This window comes from Vidua chalybeata, chromosome 19, assembly GCF_026979565.1.
Source record: "Vidua chalybeata isolate OUT-0048 chromosome 19, bVidCha1 merged haplotype, whole genome shotgun sequence".
Lineage (NCBI taxonomy): Eukaryota > Metazoa > Chordata > Aves > Passeriformes > Viduidae > Vidua > Vidua chalybeata.
The window spans coordinates 10,688,501-10,705,737 of NC_071548.1; the positions used below are offsets into that span (position 1 = coordinate 10,688,501).

At 45.0% G+C, this 17,237-nt stretch overlaps 1 protein-coding gene and 1 long non-coding RNA gene across 6 annotated transcripts in view; one reads left to right on the forward strand and one right to left on the reverse strand.

The window, feature by feature from the left end:
* The window catches only part of RAB11FIP4 (RAB11 family interacting protein 4), a 118,526-nt gene that overhangs the window by 38,655 nt on the left and 62,634 nt on the right, over positions 1-17,237 (reverse strand). The gene's annotated exons all lie outside the window — the stretch shown is intronic.
* Positions 2,355-9,990, forward strand: LOC128797858 (uncharacterized). Of its 3 annotated transcripts, none has more exons than XR_008434256.1 (3): positions 2,355-2,503; positions 5,171-5,456; positions 9,763-9,990. It is a non-coding gene; the product is annotated as an uncharacterized LOC128797858 (long non-coding RNA). The 3 variants fall into 3 exon arrangements; XR_008434254.1 differs by having other exon boundaries at positions 5,286-5,456; XR_008434255.1 differs by lacking the exon at positions 9,763-9,990 and adding an exon at positions 6,905-7,168 and having other exon boundaries at positions 5,286-5,456.

Below are 17,237 nucleotides of genomic sequence, written 5' to 3' on the forward strand. Positions count from 1 at the left end.
TTTAACACAACTGGTTAGCAGAGGAAAGGAAAAGAAAAAGAATCAGTTGGCCAGGATGAGAATAATTCATGCTCACCAGGGGCTAGTATTTCTCTCATGGCACACAGCAAGGCTGCAGAACAGAACATTCAAAAGCAAGAACAAACCTGCACTGAGCTCATGGGTGCAACTTCATTTTGGTCCTATTGCTCGTTTGCATTACCGTATCTCTTTAATCACACAATTACACACTACTTCCCACTGGTCTGGATATGTTCAGGACCCTGGCTGGCTGGTGCTTGGCTTATCAGCAACTATTCAATATCTGCTTTAGTCTCTTGATCAAAGTGCAGCTTCATGTCTTATTTATGGCTACTACTAACAGCCTGCTCTGCAGACAGAACTATTTATTTCCCCCTAAGCTTTTCTGTGGTGTTCATCACTCTGACATCTGAGTGCTCTGCAACGATTAATTTATCTTCATAAAGTCTCTTCAAAATGAGAGAAGATGGTATTCCCATTTTACAGATCAGGAGCTGCTGCACAGACAGATTGAGGTCAAACATTTCCACTCATGATAGGTCCTAGTATGAAATGTCTCAGATCTAAATTTTTTTAGATACCTTCAAATATAATGCCAAAAAAAAAAAAAAAAAAAAACAAACAAACCAGGTTTGTGTGATCAAATAAAACTCTGACTGGCTTCTTAGAAAGTCAGGTACAAGAACAGGAGAGGATTAGGTTACCAGGAAGAAGGATAAAAACTTTCTGACCACCAGTCTCAGGAACACTGAAAACCAGTACAGATAACCCGTGTGAATGTAAAATGCATTATGAGCCTTTGATAAAGCAGCAAAGAATACCTTAAAAAAACGAAACACATAGGGATGTCCTCAGCAGTTTAGGACACAGGACCAGACCCTGAGATCACAGTTTAAGGTAGGAGGAATTGCAGGTTCTCTCCACTTCTTGGCCCATTGAGCATGGAAAAACCAGAAAGCTTTGTAGTGTAGACGACCACCCAGGGAAGGAAAGCTTTTGTTTTATCACTGTGTTAAAAGCATCTGTGGATCAAATGTGCCAGTATCAATTTACAGCATGAAAATGCCGCCCAGGGGACTCTCATCATCTTTTTAAATGCTGATACCTCTTTGTCAGTTTTAATAAAAGACAGCTACAAAAACAAAGTGGGCCATGTGGTCTCAATGAAGCAGAGACCATGGCAATCAATAACAGAAACAATCTGCACTTACTCTCTGGGAGAATTTGCTTTTAGCAGCAACATTTCTATAATAAGACACCACTCAAGAGCTCCCTTCAATTTTTCTTGGGACAATGAGCCCACTGTGCCCAAAGCACATCTGTGCTTATGGAGATTTGCAAACCAGGACAGTGTTTAGACTCATAACTTGACCATGCACCATATGAGGCTAGATCACAGCTTGCAGGATGTTTGATCCTTCCTCTTCTGCCCTCAAATGGACAGTTTTCTATCTCAAAAGAAAACTTCTCTGTCAAAATGTTGACTTTTAATGCAACAGACATTAGTTTCTGCTTCACCTCATGATCTCTTTCACAGAAGGCCTCACAAGTGCTCACAGGTCTGCTCAATACAAGCTCCTGTCTCCAGCTCTGTTTTTTAGCAGATGAATAAGATTAGGAAAGACAACAAAACCTGGGGAGAAGAGGGACATGGAAGTTAAAAGAAAACATTTTTCATTTGCTATGCCTGAAAGACACCAAACTGTGCCACAGGAAATGCTTTTTAGTTGAGAATCCTGATACATCTCAGGCCCCAGACTGTGTAGGATTTAGATAATCTAAATTACATTGCAGATCAAAGTTTTATTTGTTTGGAAAATTGCATCTGAGACCATTAATATTTTCTGTTTTATCAATCCAGCGCCATCTTCATGTAGCACATACCCAGTAATGGGACTCCTGAAGTAGCTGATCGTCTATCCCAGTGCCACCAGTACAGGAACCGGCTGTCACCAGGGAAGAATGCCCATGGGCAGGAGGGGGCCTTGGCTCAGCCCCTGGCACCGACAGCTGTGGCCTCTCCATCCAGGCTGAGTGGAGAGTTGTTTGTCAGAGGGATGAGAAGGTTGCAAAGGGCAGGAGCTGAACTGTTTGCTGAGTTTGGCCATTTCCTCCAGGTCAAGGTGTGGCTCTGCTGTCTCACAGTGACCTGTGACCCCCGGCAGTGCCAGCACTGACCCCTGCAGGGCCCTCCCTGCCAGCTGAGCCTCATCCTCCTGTCACCTGTGGCCGCGTGGTGACAGCAGTGTGACAGCCCCCAGCCCCTGCAGTTCCGGGGTCTCCATGGATACAAGAGAGACTCTGGTTCCTGTGGCTCTGCACTTCAGTGACATTGTGGCGCCTGGCTGCTGCACCCCTTTTCTTTCACTTTCGGCTCTTTGCTTCAGCAAATGAGGAACCAGATGTTTCCAGTTCCCTCTGATGGAGAGACACTGCCACAGTTGTGAGCAGGCAGCTGGACTGTCAGGCTAAACCTGTTTCAGTAAGTAATGTTCATAAAATAATTTCAGTCCAAGTTGCAGCTGCAGCAAATTTGTACATGCCTGGTTCAGGATTACTTTTGAGTTTAGGATCTTGGATAATGCAGAATGTCAGGAATGGGCTCAATCACCAGTTCTATCCAGAAACAGAGGTCTCATTCTTGGATATGGCTAAAAATAGCAAGCACTAAAATATTAACGTACAGATGGAAAACCCCCACTACTTCCTATAAGTATTGCCTACAAATCATTTCAGAGGCATAGCTGGATATTACAAAGGGAAGTCCAATCTCAGTAAGAAACATACAAATTCTAATTTAAATGTTACACAGGTACAGTCTTATCATCTGGAACATGAATTCTAGCCTTAACCACTCAGTACAAGACATCAAAATCATCCAATTTCCAACCTGGGCCATCCGTAGCACATTCGTTTACCTTTGTGACTTGTGGCTCCCATTCATCACCCATCTCCATTCATATGGAAATCTAGCAAGCCAGGTACTTCCATGGGCTCTGTACTGCAGCAGCAAGAGACAGGAAGTCAATTTTCTGTGGCACCAGAGAATAGCAACTCAATGCTTTCCATGACATCTCATTTTGGTGGATTTTAATCTTGTCCCTGAGAGACAGGAGCTGTTGCAGCCACTGCTGGTTTGAAGCTCTTTTTTGCAACTCACAGATATATAATAAGCAGAAGTTCAGTGGGGAGAGAGAAAGAAAATAAGATTTTTGCATGGTGAAAGTGGTGCTTTGGAAAAAGCTTCCACAACTCCAGAGAGACAAAAACAGAGAATAGAAGAGAAAAGGTAAATTTTTTATCAAACCTTGCAACCAGAATAACACCCTCTTCATCCATGCCACCCTTGCCCAGCCAGAGCCAGTCAGATCCCTCAGTATTTTGTTCTGGTCTAAGCCAAGACCCAGATTTGAGGCTCCCAGGGGCACAGCATTGTACAGAGATAAGCCAGCTGTATAAAATACTTGAGTTAAGTCAACAGAGTTCAGTGAGCATTAAGACAGTGAGCAGCAGAGGGGATTTACCTAGAAATGGAGCATCTGTGAACCACCAGTTGTTCATAGGGACTAATGGACTTGCCTTGCTCCCCAGGTATTTTTACTTCAAAGGTACATTAAAATGCTTAGAAAACTCTGTCTTGATACTACAACAAACAGCCCTACAATGACTTTGACAAACTAACACATAATGCAGTTGAGAAAGCAACTGGGATTTTTCTTGTACAGCCATTCTGTGTTCTGCGCTTTGCTCTGGCCCAGCCAGCTAGAGACAGAGCCTCTCAGGGCACAAACCCCCCAAGATCCCAGATCATAAGATATAAAAACATTTCTGTGCACTGACTGCCTCCTTACAATAACCTCATTATCACAGCTGTCAGTCACCAAGATAAACCAGTCACGAGCATGGGAACCACTGATACGGGATGCTCACCCTGAAATGCACTTGCAGCCTGGAACAACACAAGGGATGGCAGCTTTAGCACCACAACAGGCTCCTCCAGGCCAAAGCAGCAGGAGGTGTCCTGTCCCTCCACTGCAAGGGACTGGAGGGGTCACATGAAGAGACTCCCTTCAGCTCAGTCACACCATGGGGCTGGCTCAGTGTGGAATTGTTCAGTCCCTTCAATTCCACACTGAGCCAACACTCAGATTGAGATAGTTGTTTATATCTTCTAGATTTATATCCCACAATGGTGATGTCCTGTGATCAGGCTGGAAAATATAAGGGCCTTTTTTCTTACAGATTTCCCAGGACATAAATCTTGTATCCATGTGCTATCCTGTCTTAAGTGGCTATCCAAAACTGCCATCATTAATCATTCACCTGGTACATGATCTCTCTATTTTATCCAAGTCCTTGATGTACTGATAAGGGGTGGCTGCAGTCCTGACCATGCCAATATAAGGCTGGATCACTCGCATCCAGTTCTGATCTCAATATTCCTTAGCCACTGCTTAATACTGTAGTGCTACAGTGAGAATTTAATCATGATTTATAAACCAGAGTAAGTAAAATGTTTTTATCAAATTTCAGAAAAATGCTGTTAACATTTTAAAGTCAGCAAAAAACCTTTCCCAAGGCAGGAATTTTAAAAAACTTACCCTGAACATACATTGCCTGAGCCAGACACTTTAACAGATGGACTCAAAAAGCTTTTTTAATATTGGCTATTAATAAGTGCAAATGTTCACAATGACAAATGCAATGTATTTTTAGTCTGTACTGGGACAGTAGCCTGGTCTTCATCAGCACTTTTTGTCAAACTTTCCTTTTTGACACAAAGCCCACCTGTAAGCCTGAATATACAGGCATACAATCACAAGCTCTTTCCAGCCTCACCTTCCTATTCCACAGTAAGGTCTGTAAACACTCACACTGCTCTGACTGCCTGCCAGGTGTGCCTCTGCTTCCATCTTGTCTTATTTCTCTCCCAGCATTCAAGAATGTTCTTATAACTGGGATTGCTCAGTGACTGTAGCTCAGTTAACCTGGAATTATCCAGTGTAAATCAACTCAGCATCAGGCTTTGCAGCTGAAATGAATGGATTAACTCATGATACAGTTAAGTAGGAGGAACAGGCTCTGTACTATAAACATCACAAATGGAAATCTCTTTCATAAAGTCAATTCTTTTGTTGTTATTTTTCAGAGTATAAACTGGGCAGTAGTGAGGAGGGAAGGGGTGGCTGTGAGCCATCTGTCCTCAGCAGCACATGTACAGGGTCCCAGTCACCTTCTACCCTTGCTGTGTCTTTAATTCCCAGCTCAATACCTGGGGCACAGCTACACCAACACCTCCAAAATCCAGCACTGTGAACTGCCCTTGCCATGCTGTGAACCCTGCCTGCAAGCAATGCAAATATTTTGAATTGGATTCCTGTGGCCTTTTCCCTGGCTGACACACAAGTCTTAATGGTTCCCAAAAGAACACCATGGTAAGCATAAACTGTGATAAGTTTGACAAATGCCAGCTGACGTAAAATGGGCCCATTGTATGTGTTTAACTGGAAGCAGTCAGAAACTCACATCTCGAATTTGTGGTTTCTTCTGGGATCATTGCAATAGTTTCTACATATCACAAGTTTATTCCAATAGAGGGTCATTTTTAGATAGAGAGCACCAGAAAGGATATGAGGAAACCTGGGGTTATTGCAGAGGGAGCCTGCACAGTTGGCTCAGTGCTGCTCACCTGCAATGCTGCTGTTTTGTGAACAAACAGCTGCACTCATTTACCCAAGTGGCCCAGGAGAAGCTCACCTCACTCACTGACCTTTTGGAGGTGCTGTCGTGTGCTGCAGGGCAGACACAGAACAAGGAAGAAAGCTCCATGGTAATGCAGCTGGGACACCATCAGTGTACCTTCCTAACACCTGCATGAAAGGAAAGAGTGGCCACTGCCATTTCACTGCAGAGAAATCTGACAGAGAGGCTGTGCCTTTAAGGGTGGTCAGACACCTACTTCCCACCATTTAATTGCTTCTGTTCCATATTTGTTTGATAAAAGCTCAAAGAAATACAGGCTTTGCTGAACAGCAGGAATACAGCCTAGGTGGTCTCCAGCCCTAAAACTACTTTCAAGTGACTTCTCCAAGCTCAGACAAGAAAAGTGATAAAGTCAGGACTTGGATGCTTCTTTCCCCATTCTTGCAATGCCACCCCCAGGACTCAGTGCAGTACCCTGCTAGGATGGATGGTGCACACGACTGGAATTACCCTCATCCTGGAAACATTTTCCTCAAATATTTGGCTCCACTCCTTCCCTTCTCCCTGAGCAATGGGCAAGGGGCGGGGGGGGCGAGAGTATTTCACAATTAATTTTCTGCCGTGGAAGAGAGGATGCATTTCCTTCTTCATCTGTGCTTTTGTTCACTGGTGCTCAGACAAATGACTGAGCCCTGGGCAGCAACCTGGAGCAACAGCAGTGCTCTGGCTCCCCAGCAGACTGGACACAGCTATTTGTGAGGCTGCCTCACTGGATCAGTTGTCTCTCCTTCCCAAGTAATGCTGCCATTTTATCATTAAATCACTATTAACATCAAAACTGGAAGTCTCCCCAAGCCCTGAATAAAGTCCATCACAGAGCTCCCCAGCTGAAACCAATATTCCAGCTGCTGCTTCTGGGAAAAGCAATGTGTTTTTTTGACATCCAACTATACTAAAAGAAGCTGGCCACCAGATAAAGGCAGCCCACAATGATTAAGTGAGCAACAGCACTTTTGCCCAAGCCTGGTCTTAAAGCTACTGCCATCAGCAGCAAACCTTTATTTCAATAGAGATACATTTGGCTGCTAGGACCCTCAAAACCCTCATTCAGTAATACTCACTCGTGTTGGGTCCCAGTTACACTTCATGAACACCTCTGTTGCTTTAATCTCCCTGTTAGGTGCTGTTGTGCCCTGCCTGGGGACAGTGTTGATGCCATGAGTGCCTCTAGGCAGGCCAAGGCTTCCCAGGGCCAGGAGACAAGTTGGAAACTTCTGGTGCCCTTCATCCACCAAGCTTAAAGGGGGACAGGACAGGAAGTGTGTCCTACCAGACTGCTCTGCTCCTACACCTTCCCAAATGCTGCTAGCCCCTCCTTGCCAGGAAAAAGTTCTATCTCCCAGGCTCACTGAGAATAAATTCTTCATTTTGGCACGTTCATGCACTTGTAAGTAGCAACTGATACAAAGTAAATGCTTCAGACACATGGCTGAGTGGCAGCTCTGACAGGAGAGTTTGCATTTGTACCTGTCCTGCAGACACAACTGCTCTGCCTGGAAACAGCATGGATGCTGCAGGTGTGGTTTAAGGCTTCATGCAAGTCTTGGGGGAAAAGTCCCCTTCATCCCAGAGATAAACCTGCCCTCCTTCTCTTCCATCCCCTTTGCAGAGCTGGCTCTGACCAGACTTCCATATCCATCTTCCAGGTCTTTTCACTTCTTCCATGCTTTAATTGCTTCTGTTTTACATCTGGTTGACCAAAGCTCAAGAGAAACAAGTTCAAAGGCTTTCTCAAATCACATTATAACAGTAGGTGGTCCCCCTATGGCAATCACACATCTTACAATTAGGAAAAAGAAAAAAGAAGGAAATAATTGCAGTGTCTGCACAGGGCCCCTGCTGTCAGTTATCCCTGATGGGGAGTGTCTGCTCCCTGTTTCCTTCCTGGTGGCTCAGCCCCAGGCAGGCAGAGGCAGCACTGACAGCCCAGGGATGGATCAGCACCGTCAGTCACTCCTATCTGGTGTCCATTTAACGCCACTCCAAAACCTCAAAGTATTCAAGGCATTGACATGGATGTGACACAGTCCCTCCAGGAGCCCACACACAGCACCACAAACGGTAGGCACAGGCACCCAGGAGAGAGGGTGAGAAGAGCCATAGCCTCCATGGGGGCCTGGCTCCTCCTCTCATGTGTTGAGATGTGAACACCAATTCACTACCTAGCTGCAGTTTGCTGGGCTTCTTAGGCTGCCTGTGCTGCTGGAGCTAAAGATACTCCAGTCAGAGCCATCAGCCTTTCTATCACCTGAGCACCCTGAGCTGTGTGACCAATCCTCCCCTCAGCCCCTTCTGCAAAGTGCAACTGCCTTTCTCCTCCCCAAACTCAGAGGAATGCACAAGACCCAGGGGATTGTCCTTTGAGGCTGCAGACACTGCAGGGACTCACCTGGGAACACCCCTGGGAACACCTCAAATGGTACACATGCTCCTCTCAAGACAGTTATTGGATTACTGCTTCTGGCTCAATGCTTTGTGCTTTAGGCTCTGCCAGACGGCTTTAATCAGCTGGTAATGTGACACTTCCTTCTATAAAGACCTGAGATCTACTTCCCTGGCAGCATGCCTTTTCCTCCAGAAGGTCAGCCTGCATCCCTGATTTCTCACGTGTTATGACAGAGAGATGAAGAAAAAAAAATTATCAAGGCAGTTGTAATTTCCATGTAAACCTGACAGGACATCCTGCTCAAAAAGGATATCTCAAGGAGCTCTTGAGGCTGGTTCATTTCAGCTTCAGACAGCAGGAGAGGCTGAGCTCAAAACTCCTGACTTACTCCAAATTCCCACTGGATTTAAGTGCTTGACGTGATTAAGGAATGAGAAGTGAATCTCAAAAGAAATCAGAAGTGACACAACAAACCGTGGATACAAATTTGAGTAGAAATGCACTGCAAAAGAGATGTTATCTACTAGTCCAGAAAGTTTACTGAATACCTACCTTATGAGATTTCTGGAGACAGGAGTGGTGCTCAGATCTGGTGCTTAGATCCTAACTGCCCTGAAAGCTGCCCTCCAGTTCATACTTCTTTTACTTTATATGTAGTTTTCTTGTCCACCTCCCATCTTTCATCACTCTCCGCTCTTTTGCTAAGCCACATTTAGCTAGCAATATCAAAGGAAAAAAGCCAGCCAGAGTGGTCCCTCCATAGCCATATGTGATCTTCACTTTGAAAAGTGTTACAAAACATCCTGAGTGAAATATTTAATCAGGCTAAAAACTTGGACACCCTGATATCACCTGGATGCACTGGTACCTTGCTTGGAGAAGGAGCTGGAAGCACCTCCTGCCCCTCTTTTTACCCAACAGACAACAGGATGAAAATTTCTGGACAGTCTCTTATTCTGCATGTGACCATGCAAAGCCAGTCTTATTATTGCTAGCATGTAAACTTTGTTGTCACTGTTTGCTATAAAAAAGCTTTAGTTGGGCATGAATGAAAGGCAATGACTAAATCATTGTATGAAATTGATTTAATAGGGTTCAACGATTGAAACAGGAAAGATTTTCTTTGACAAATTGTTACAGGCCAGATTCAGCCTTCTGTGACCAGCTCTGCTGTCAGCCTAATTGAAATTTGTGCAGTAAAGGGGCAACAGCCTTTGCTCTCAATTAACTCTGAAGAAAAGTAGAAATCTTTTCAATCCTTCTGAATTATCAGCCCTTCTTTAATCTGTTTGGGTTGGGTTTTTTTTTTCCCCTCTGTATTTATACAGCTATTAAGAATATTTGGGGATACCATAATTCACAACTGTAATTTAGGACCATGTATTAAATTGCTTTAAAAGCTAGGGTTAGAGAACAGGGGGAAAATGGTATTTTATTTTGAGGAAGGAGGCAGCAATCTGCAACAAATACCCACTTGTAAGGGCTGCATTTAGTCCCAGCTCATCCTGTCACAGACTTCTGGCTGCAGATTGATTTGGATGTATCGAGTCACAGATATAAAAAATCCAATTCTGCCACTCTTGATTATACAGATCATCACATACTTTGAAATTGCTCCTTAAGGCTTAACTGAACTTCGTTTGTGGGGAAAAATAACACCTCATGGTAAATGAGTCCTTGAATCTGGATACAACAAAATTTGGGACCGACCACACCTTGGACTGGGTCTGTTCAATACGAGCTAAAGGCCACACGCCCAGGTATGTCTCGACACGCTGCTGACCCCTGCTCGCCCTGAAAGCAGCAATGTGTGTGTTGTTACCCAGATGAGGATCCCGATATCTTGAGCAAGCAGGAGGCATTATTTGGGCTCCAGGGAGGAGCAGCCACTGAAGCTGCAGGTGACTTTATGTGAGAATCTCCTTCTCAGGAAAATATCCTTATTAATAAAACAGTAGGGAATGTGGAAAAGCAGACTGATCTCAGAGTAAAATGTTTCTTTGGGAGTTCCCCAAGGACTCAGTAGCAGCTTGTTATGGAACTGACAAGGCTTTTACTGCTGCAGCCATGTGAATGAGAGATATTTCAGTTTTAGGAGCAGCAAATAGAGGCACAAAGTAGGAAAGCTGGGCAAGCAGAACCAGTGCCTTGAATAACAAAACTCACAGCTACTGGAAAACCTCCTGAAAGATTCTGAGTATGAAACAATTCATGACCTAATTAGGTGGCACTGTTGCTGAAAAATAGAGGAAGGAACAGAAAGAAAGCAGGGGGAAGATTAAAGTGAGAGAGACAGAGAGTCCTTAATACTCAGGAGATGAGTCCAAGCTGGAGCTGACCAGCCCTGATGCTTTACCTAACACACACAAACACTCCATGAGGGAGGAGGGAGGCACAGAGGAAAGGAGACTTGCTCTGTGCTTAAGGGAAATCTCCTCACGGAGCACATTTTATACACTGAGATGAATGAGGGAAACAGACAGGAAACACCACAATACATTGGGATCTGGAATTAACTAATATCCATGCTGGTTTCTGCTATGAAAATACCACATTTTTCTCCAAGGGGAAAAAATGGGTTAGGAATCCCTAAGCAGACTTGTAGGAAACAAGTATTACAGTGAACTGGGCCACAACATGATATGGATATGATCTATTCTGCATCTTTCCCATGATAATTCCCCATCAGCCATGGCAGAAGCACAGTTCAGAGGCTAACTGGCACCTCTGAGCCAGACAGAGCACAGTTCATGTGCACAGGTCACTTGGGTGACACAAAGCAGCTCTCTGCAGGAGCAGGCTCAGCAATGCCAAAGCTACACTAAACCCTTGAGGCCATCACACGAGGCTGCAGGGGAGTAATCAGAAATATCCATATGGATACTGCTGTGGAGTGCACAGCCTTTTCCAAGGCAGGAGGAAATACAAAGCATCTAATCAATAGCAGACTACACCCAAGGAGTTCACCACACACCACCCCAACCACCACCTGCCCAAGGGAGCACAGAACTCACCTCTCACTCAGCAGGGCTGTCAGATTCTTTCTGAAAAAAAAGACAGGCCAGACTCTTAATTAGAGTGCACAGTCCCAGTGCTGACTTCAGTGAGCTCTGCTGATTTAAATGGCAAGGTTCTGGTACCTCCCATGTGATACTGGAAGTGAAGAAGAGCAGGGCCAGCCAAATCCTTGTCACCTCTCAGCCCAAGAGGTCCCTGGTTCTGTCACAGCTGGCTTCCCACAGACACTGCTGTTAGCAGTTCTGGACCAAGGAGAGCTGATGAGGTGCAGCAGCCTCATCTGGCTGCCAGTCAAGTATGACAGCCTGCACTTGAACTACACACTCATTCCAACAGGGAACCAAAGCTACAGGGATTTGGCCTGACCATCAGATGTGTGAAGTCTTTGAACTAAGTTCCTTTAAACTCACAGTCCCCCCACAGAAAGCATTTGTACAACTGCCTGATCAAAAAGCATCGATAGATCGAGTCATGACTTCCCTTCCTCTCACTGCAGTGTTCACTATTCCCAAAGGATCAGGTCTGAATCCTTCACTCACTGTACTCTGTGACTAATCTGCTTCATCCCCACATCAGCAACTGCTGTGAAGTGCTGCTGTTTCGGGGTGGGTGGCACAGAGGGTTCCTGTCCCTGGCTGAAGGACAAGCAGACACACTCAGCTCCCTGGCAGCAGCCTGAGTTACCACCCAGCACTGATGGGAGCTGTGTTCCTCAGGATACAGCTTCAGGCAGCTGAGCTGCGAGAGAACTGCACGTGAGGAGCTGTGCCACTGCCCTGGCCCTTCCCTAGAGAAATACAGGTACCACTGCAGGGAGCTGGGCCAGCCCAGCACTCTGCTGTGCTGTGAGTCCCACAGCTCTACCCTGACAGGTACCTCATAGGAATGTGCTTCTTAACAGGATGTGCCACCATCTGTGCACAGCTGTGCCCCAAAATGCTTCAACCAGGAGTGCAGACATCCCTGCAGCCACTGCTGTTTGCATCAAAGGCACAGGGAGAGGTTGCCATGAGCACTGAAGCAGCCAGTAATGCCCACCCACCCCAGCACAGCCCACGCAGGGACATCACATGCCAGGGAGAAAGGCTCTGTGTGGGCTCCCTCTCAGTGCTCAGGGAGATCACTGAGGCTGTGACAGAGGCTAGAGATGGATGTAGACACTCCTATCCTGAACCAGCCATACAACCACAAACATATCCTCTCCTCTGACTTGGGATAAATCTCCAGGTTTTCCACAATCACGTCTTACTCCACTAAAAGCAAACACAAACATTTCAGAAAGCAGAAAAGCTTGGTGAGAACAAAACCTCACAGTACATTTCAGTTCTGCCTAGAAAAAATAAGACACCTTAGAAAACAGGGAACAGCTCAGCTCAGTTTTTCTCTTCAAGCCTGCTTCATCACAGTCTCTGCCTCCAGTGCCCAAGGAGTGGGAATGGCTCCCTGTGCACTGCAGGGCTCCTGTTGCATCAGCCGTGCAGGGGGAGATGAGCGGAGCCCACGGCGCTGTCCCTGCTCTGCTGTAGGTACCACCGCACACACAATGCCACGGGCTCACCCTGAAAAGAACAGGCTGACAAAGGGGGAAAGGTCAGGCTCTGCTTTCCCAATCTCTCAGCTCCTCCAGTCCCATACCACTCAGTTAATGGCTAGTTAAAGCAGCTTCACACTAATTGAAAGCAGGCTTCTGTATATTTTAACTCTGCGGTTCAGCCTGATTTTTATCCCTGAACTACAGCACGCTTAACAAAGATGACTTCAGAGGGAAGAAAACATTCCTTAATTTAAAATTGTACTTACTGAGAGTGACTGTGATAGTCTCTACGGGAACAGCAGTGTCTCTAAAGCCCGCCTCGGCAGCAGCAAAGTTTTCTCTCTTGCCTTGCACAAGTGGGATGTGAAACCAGACCTGGGACACGCTCCTTGTCTGTGCTGATGCGGGCTCTCAACTGTGTATCGTTGCCAAGATACCCGGGGCAGACTCCAATGCTTCCAGATCTCGCCCTGGCCAAGGCATTCCTAATCAAATGCTCCTTTCAGCACAGCCACGGGCATCACACAGGGCTGGGAACAGCATGTTTTTCTTTGATTCAGGTAAAGATAAACTTCCATTAAGTGCTCTCATCAGTTTGAAATATTGCTTATTAGCGAAACATTTTCTATCTGGAATTGTAACCGATGTTAAAAACTATGTTAATTTTTTTAAAAAAAATAAATAAACTTTCTGCCTCACCCCCCTGCTTTGAGCTGCTCCGAGATCTCAGAAACAATGGCAGGATTGAAGTCTGCCCCCAGGTTTCATGCTAAAATCTGCAGTGGAATCAGTTAATTCTGAACAACTTTAAGAATCCACTATGTCAAAATGTCATGATCTACAGGTAAATGATTCTTGATGGAAACACGGAATTCATGAAAGTGACTACTGCAGCAACACACAATTAAACTTCTGCATTATGGCAACAGGTCCTGGACAGTCAGCTCTCACGGTGCCAAGGTTTTTCTCAAAGATATCACAGTACAAAATACAAGATGTGCATAGTTTCAGAGAGCAAGAAACAGTCAGATAAGAGGAAGACAGAAGTCTTAAGTGCAGCACAAGCTAAACTTGTCTATCTGAAAAGAATACAACCTCTCTGCTACCTCTCAAATCAGTATTACAGGTGGTCTGTAATACTCAGAGTATTACAGGAATATTTTGGGCTCTCACCCTGTTGAATTTGTTGTCCCTTCATAACATTAATTGTATTAATGGCTATTCTGTATCTTAGTGGTGAAAATGGAAAAGGTTCACAGAGCTCATGGAACAGACATTTAAGAATCCCATTTTCCAGTGTTACAGCTGATCCTAAATGCACTCCAGCTTCCTTGTTCAACATTAATATGTGTTCTACACTAAACCCAGTGTCGACTACAATAAAAATGTTTACATTATGGAAGTCAGATCAAAGCATTTAAAAAATATCTGTATGCCTGATCTGAAATGTTTTTTCCTTTTTCCCTATTGCTCACAAACAGGTTTGAAAATTACTTCTTGTGTTAGGGTATGCAACATTTTTCAGCATCTTTCAAATTTTAATTGTATAGAAAACACAGTTCTTGCCCTTTTCTATAATTTAATCATAAACTAGACCAACTTCTAAAATTCAGATTTCTGCAACAACGGAAATTTCTGAATGCTGAATTTTGCTGATAGGGGTTGCTCAAAGTGGAAAGGGTCAAACATTCCCAAATTTAATTTTTCAGGGAGGTTATAGTTTAATCCTCTTCTTTCCTCCTACAGTTACCATTATGGGTGTGTAAGTAACTTAAAATGAACTCCTTGTACAAGACCACGTGTAGTATGGCTGGAGTAAACCAGTTAAATGTCCCCTCCCCGAAGGGCCTCAGTTCCTGACTTCAAATAATAGGGTTGTAAAGGAGAGTGGGAAGCAAAAGGAGACAATGAGGTCAAGAAAGCACCACGGGAAGGTAATTCTGGTTTTGCATCTGAGTTTTTACACTTCACTGTACTCCCAGACACATTCTGGAAGAAGAATAAACTGCTCTTCCGCCAGCTCCTGCACTGCATTTACACTGAGCCCTGGAGTGTTCTGCCTCCAACCAGCTTCATCACTCAGCCCGAAAGAGATTAAGCGTGAATAGTTCTGCCAAAAGAATGATCATCTGTTAATGGAACTAGTTCTGGACACCCCAGGGAGTGAGGCACCTGAGACAGCTCACACACACACAGATGCTGAAGGCACATCACTCTCAAGCAGGCAAGGCTCTGTTTCTAGGTCAAATCACTGCACCTTTGGGCCTGATGGCCGTAACATTTAGGAATACAGAGCCAAGGGCTCAGGGCAGAGGGTGAATACAGTTCTCAGCAGAGTCAGGATGTCCTGGGATATGAACTGAGAGGGAAGGGCTCCAAACATCACAGCAAAGACTGGCAAATACTACACTTAAATAAACCAAGCATGTTTAAAAATGTATCTCTCCCATTACAATTTCCATGAATTTTTCAGAAGGTCTAAGAAGGTCTAATTCTGAAAAGGTAAATTAACTCCTTATCTGTTCACACTTAAAGCTTTTTTAAAAGCAGGCCTGAAGTCGGGAATAAATTCAGCAGGCAGCAATGTCTTGACCTTACATAGGAACACTTGCTTAATAAAACTACGGTTTTATCAGACTGTTTCCTTCTGTTTCCTTTCTGGTGGGTAATGGAAGGTACACCCACCACTTCACTTTGACGTGTGTAACCCAGAAAAGCCTCAGCTCGCTGTAAAAACGCCAAGTGATACGTTTCTTTGTTAGAAGATGCCTCGGGGCTCTTGTCGCATTCTTCTAAACACGTCAGGAAAAACGAAATGCATTGTTAACAGCTAGTAGAAAAGCACTACACATTAGTCATTCTTCTCCTGAATGGAAAAGAACAATTTCTCATGAAATATTGTTCCCATTATATTCCTAGATTGCTTTGCTGGGTAGCTGCCCTGTCTTTCACAAGCCTCAGGCTGAAAACAGGGATTCTGAAAGAGAAATTTTGATACTCCTGGAAAGAATTAAAGGGAAACGTGAAAGTTTTCACTAAAAGAATTTTGTAAAGACTGGTGCCAATCAGTTTCTTGAAGTGTTCTTAAAGATTAAACAAATAAAAGTCAAGTCAAAACGAAAAACCGAAACTTCTACTCTTGAAAGACATCAAAATGAGAAACTCTGAAATTCACAAATAATTTCCTTTTTCCCGAGCCAAAATGTTGCCAAAACCAGCATTTTATGGACATTTCAACTCTGAGAGGAAACTGCTTTACCACTGAATTTGGCACATCCAGCATCTCGGCCAGAAACGCCAATGCAAAAAGAGAAGCTGCAAGACGCAGAGAGAAGAAGCACACCCAGCTGGAGGAGCAGAGGTGCGGGGGCAGCGTCTGTGTGTCCAGGGCTCCTCCTCTGCCCTGTGCCAACTCCGTGCCCGCTCCTGGCACAGCAGCGTGCCCGTGGCACCGCTGTCCCGTCCCCAGGTGCTCTGTTGGGCAGCTCTGAAGAGCCTGGGGATCCCTCTGCAATCAGCTACTCCCGCCTGGCCAGGGCTGCTGGCCCTAATGCTGCTCTTGTGGCCCAGCATTGTCCGGCAGAAAGGCTTCAGCTGCTCCTCAATGCCTGTCAGAGCACACTAGGGCTGCTCTATGGCTGAGCTTTCGCCTGGTGCCGTAGCAGAACCGCGGCTGTTTATCTGCCGCCTTAGTTCCTTCCGAGCAGGGCACACAAAGACACGGATAAATGGCAATTAAATCAACCACAATGGGTTGCGTTAACTACTGGTAACTAAGAAGCCACCTTGATCCCTGTCTGCATCTTAGATATTCACCACATGACACCGAGGCCCCAGCGCACAAAGACTTTTCAATTTCGGATTAAACGTGTTGTATTGGAAATAGTTCTGGTAAGCCCCAGCAGCAGATTACAGCTGGCAAAGAGGGACAAATGAATGGCTGAGGGAAGACAGTGGGATAAGCATTTGCACTGGAAGAAGGGGTGTAACCAAACCCACTATTTTTAAAAAAGTTTTACCACCTTCCCATGTTTCTGGAACCTGCAAACTGCCTGGAGGAAAGAGAAATTCTGTGGACTGGCTGTTTTAACAAAGCCCGATTCCACTTGCTGGAGTTCTGGTTCTTTAGGATCAAAATCTGGGGAAAAAAAAAAAAAAAAACAAAACCCCCAAAACATCCCAGCCCTTGGGAGACTTAACCAAAACCTTCACCAGTAAGAATGAGACTGAGCTGCAGCATAACTGGAGAAGGCAGACCCAGGGCACGTGATGGAAGCTGCAGTTTTTCATAGGAAGACTTTATTTGTTTCCAGCTTGCATGATTGCTTCTGAAAGCATGGCTTCCTCCTTTCAGGATTTTCCTGCAGAAAATTTTGTGCGTTGCTCTCCAGATGATTCACATTTAGTCTTAGGGACTATTTTTAGCTGCTTTTATTTCAGCACACGTTCTTGGAGAGTCCCTGCTATTTATGTGGTTGACATTTCTCTCCCCTTGGCTCCTCTGGGGAGAAGCTC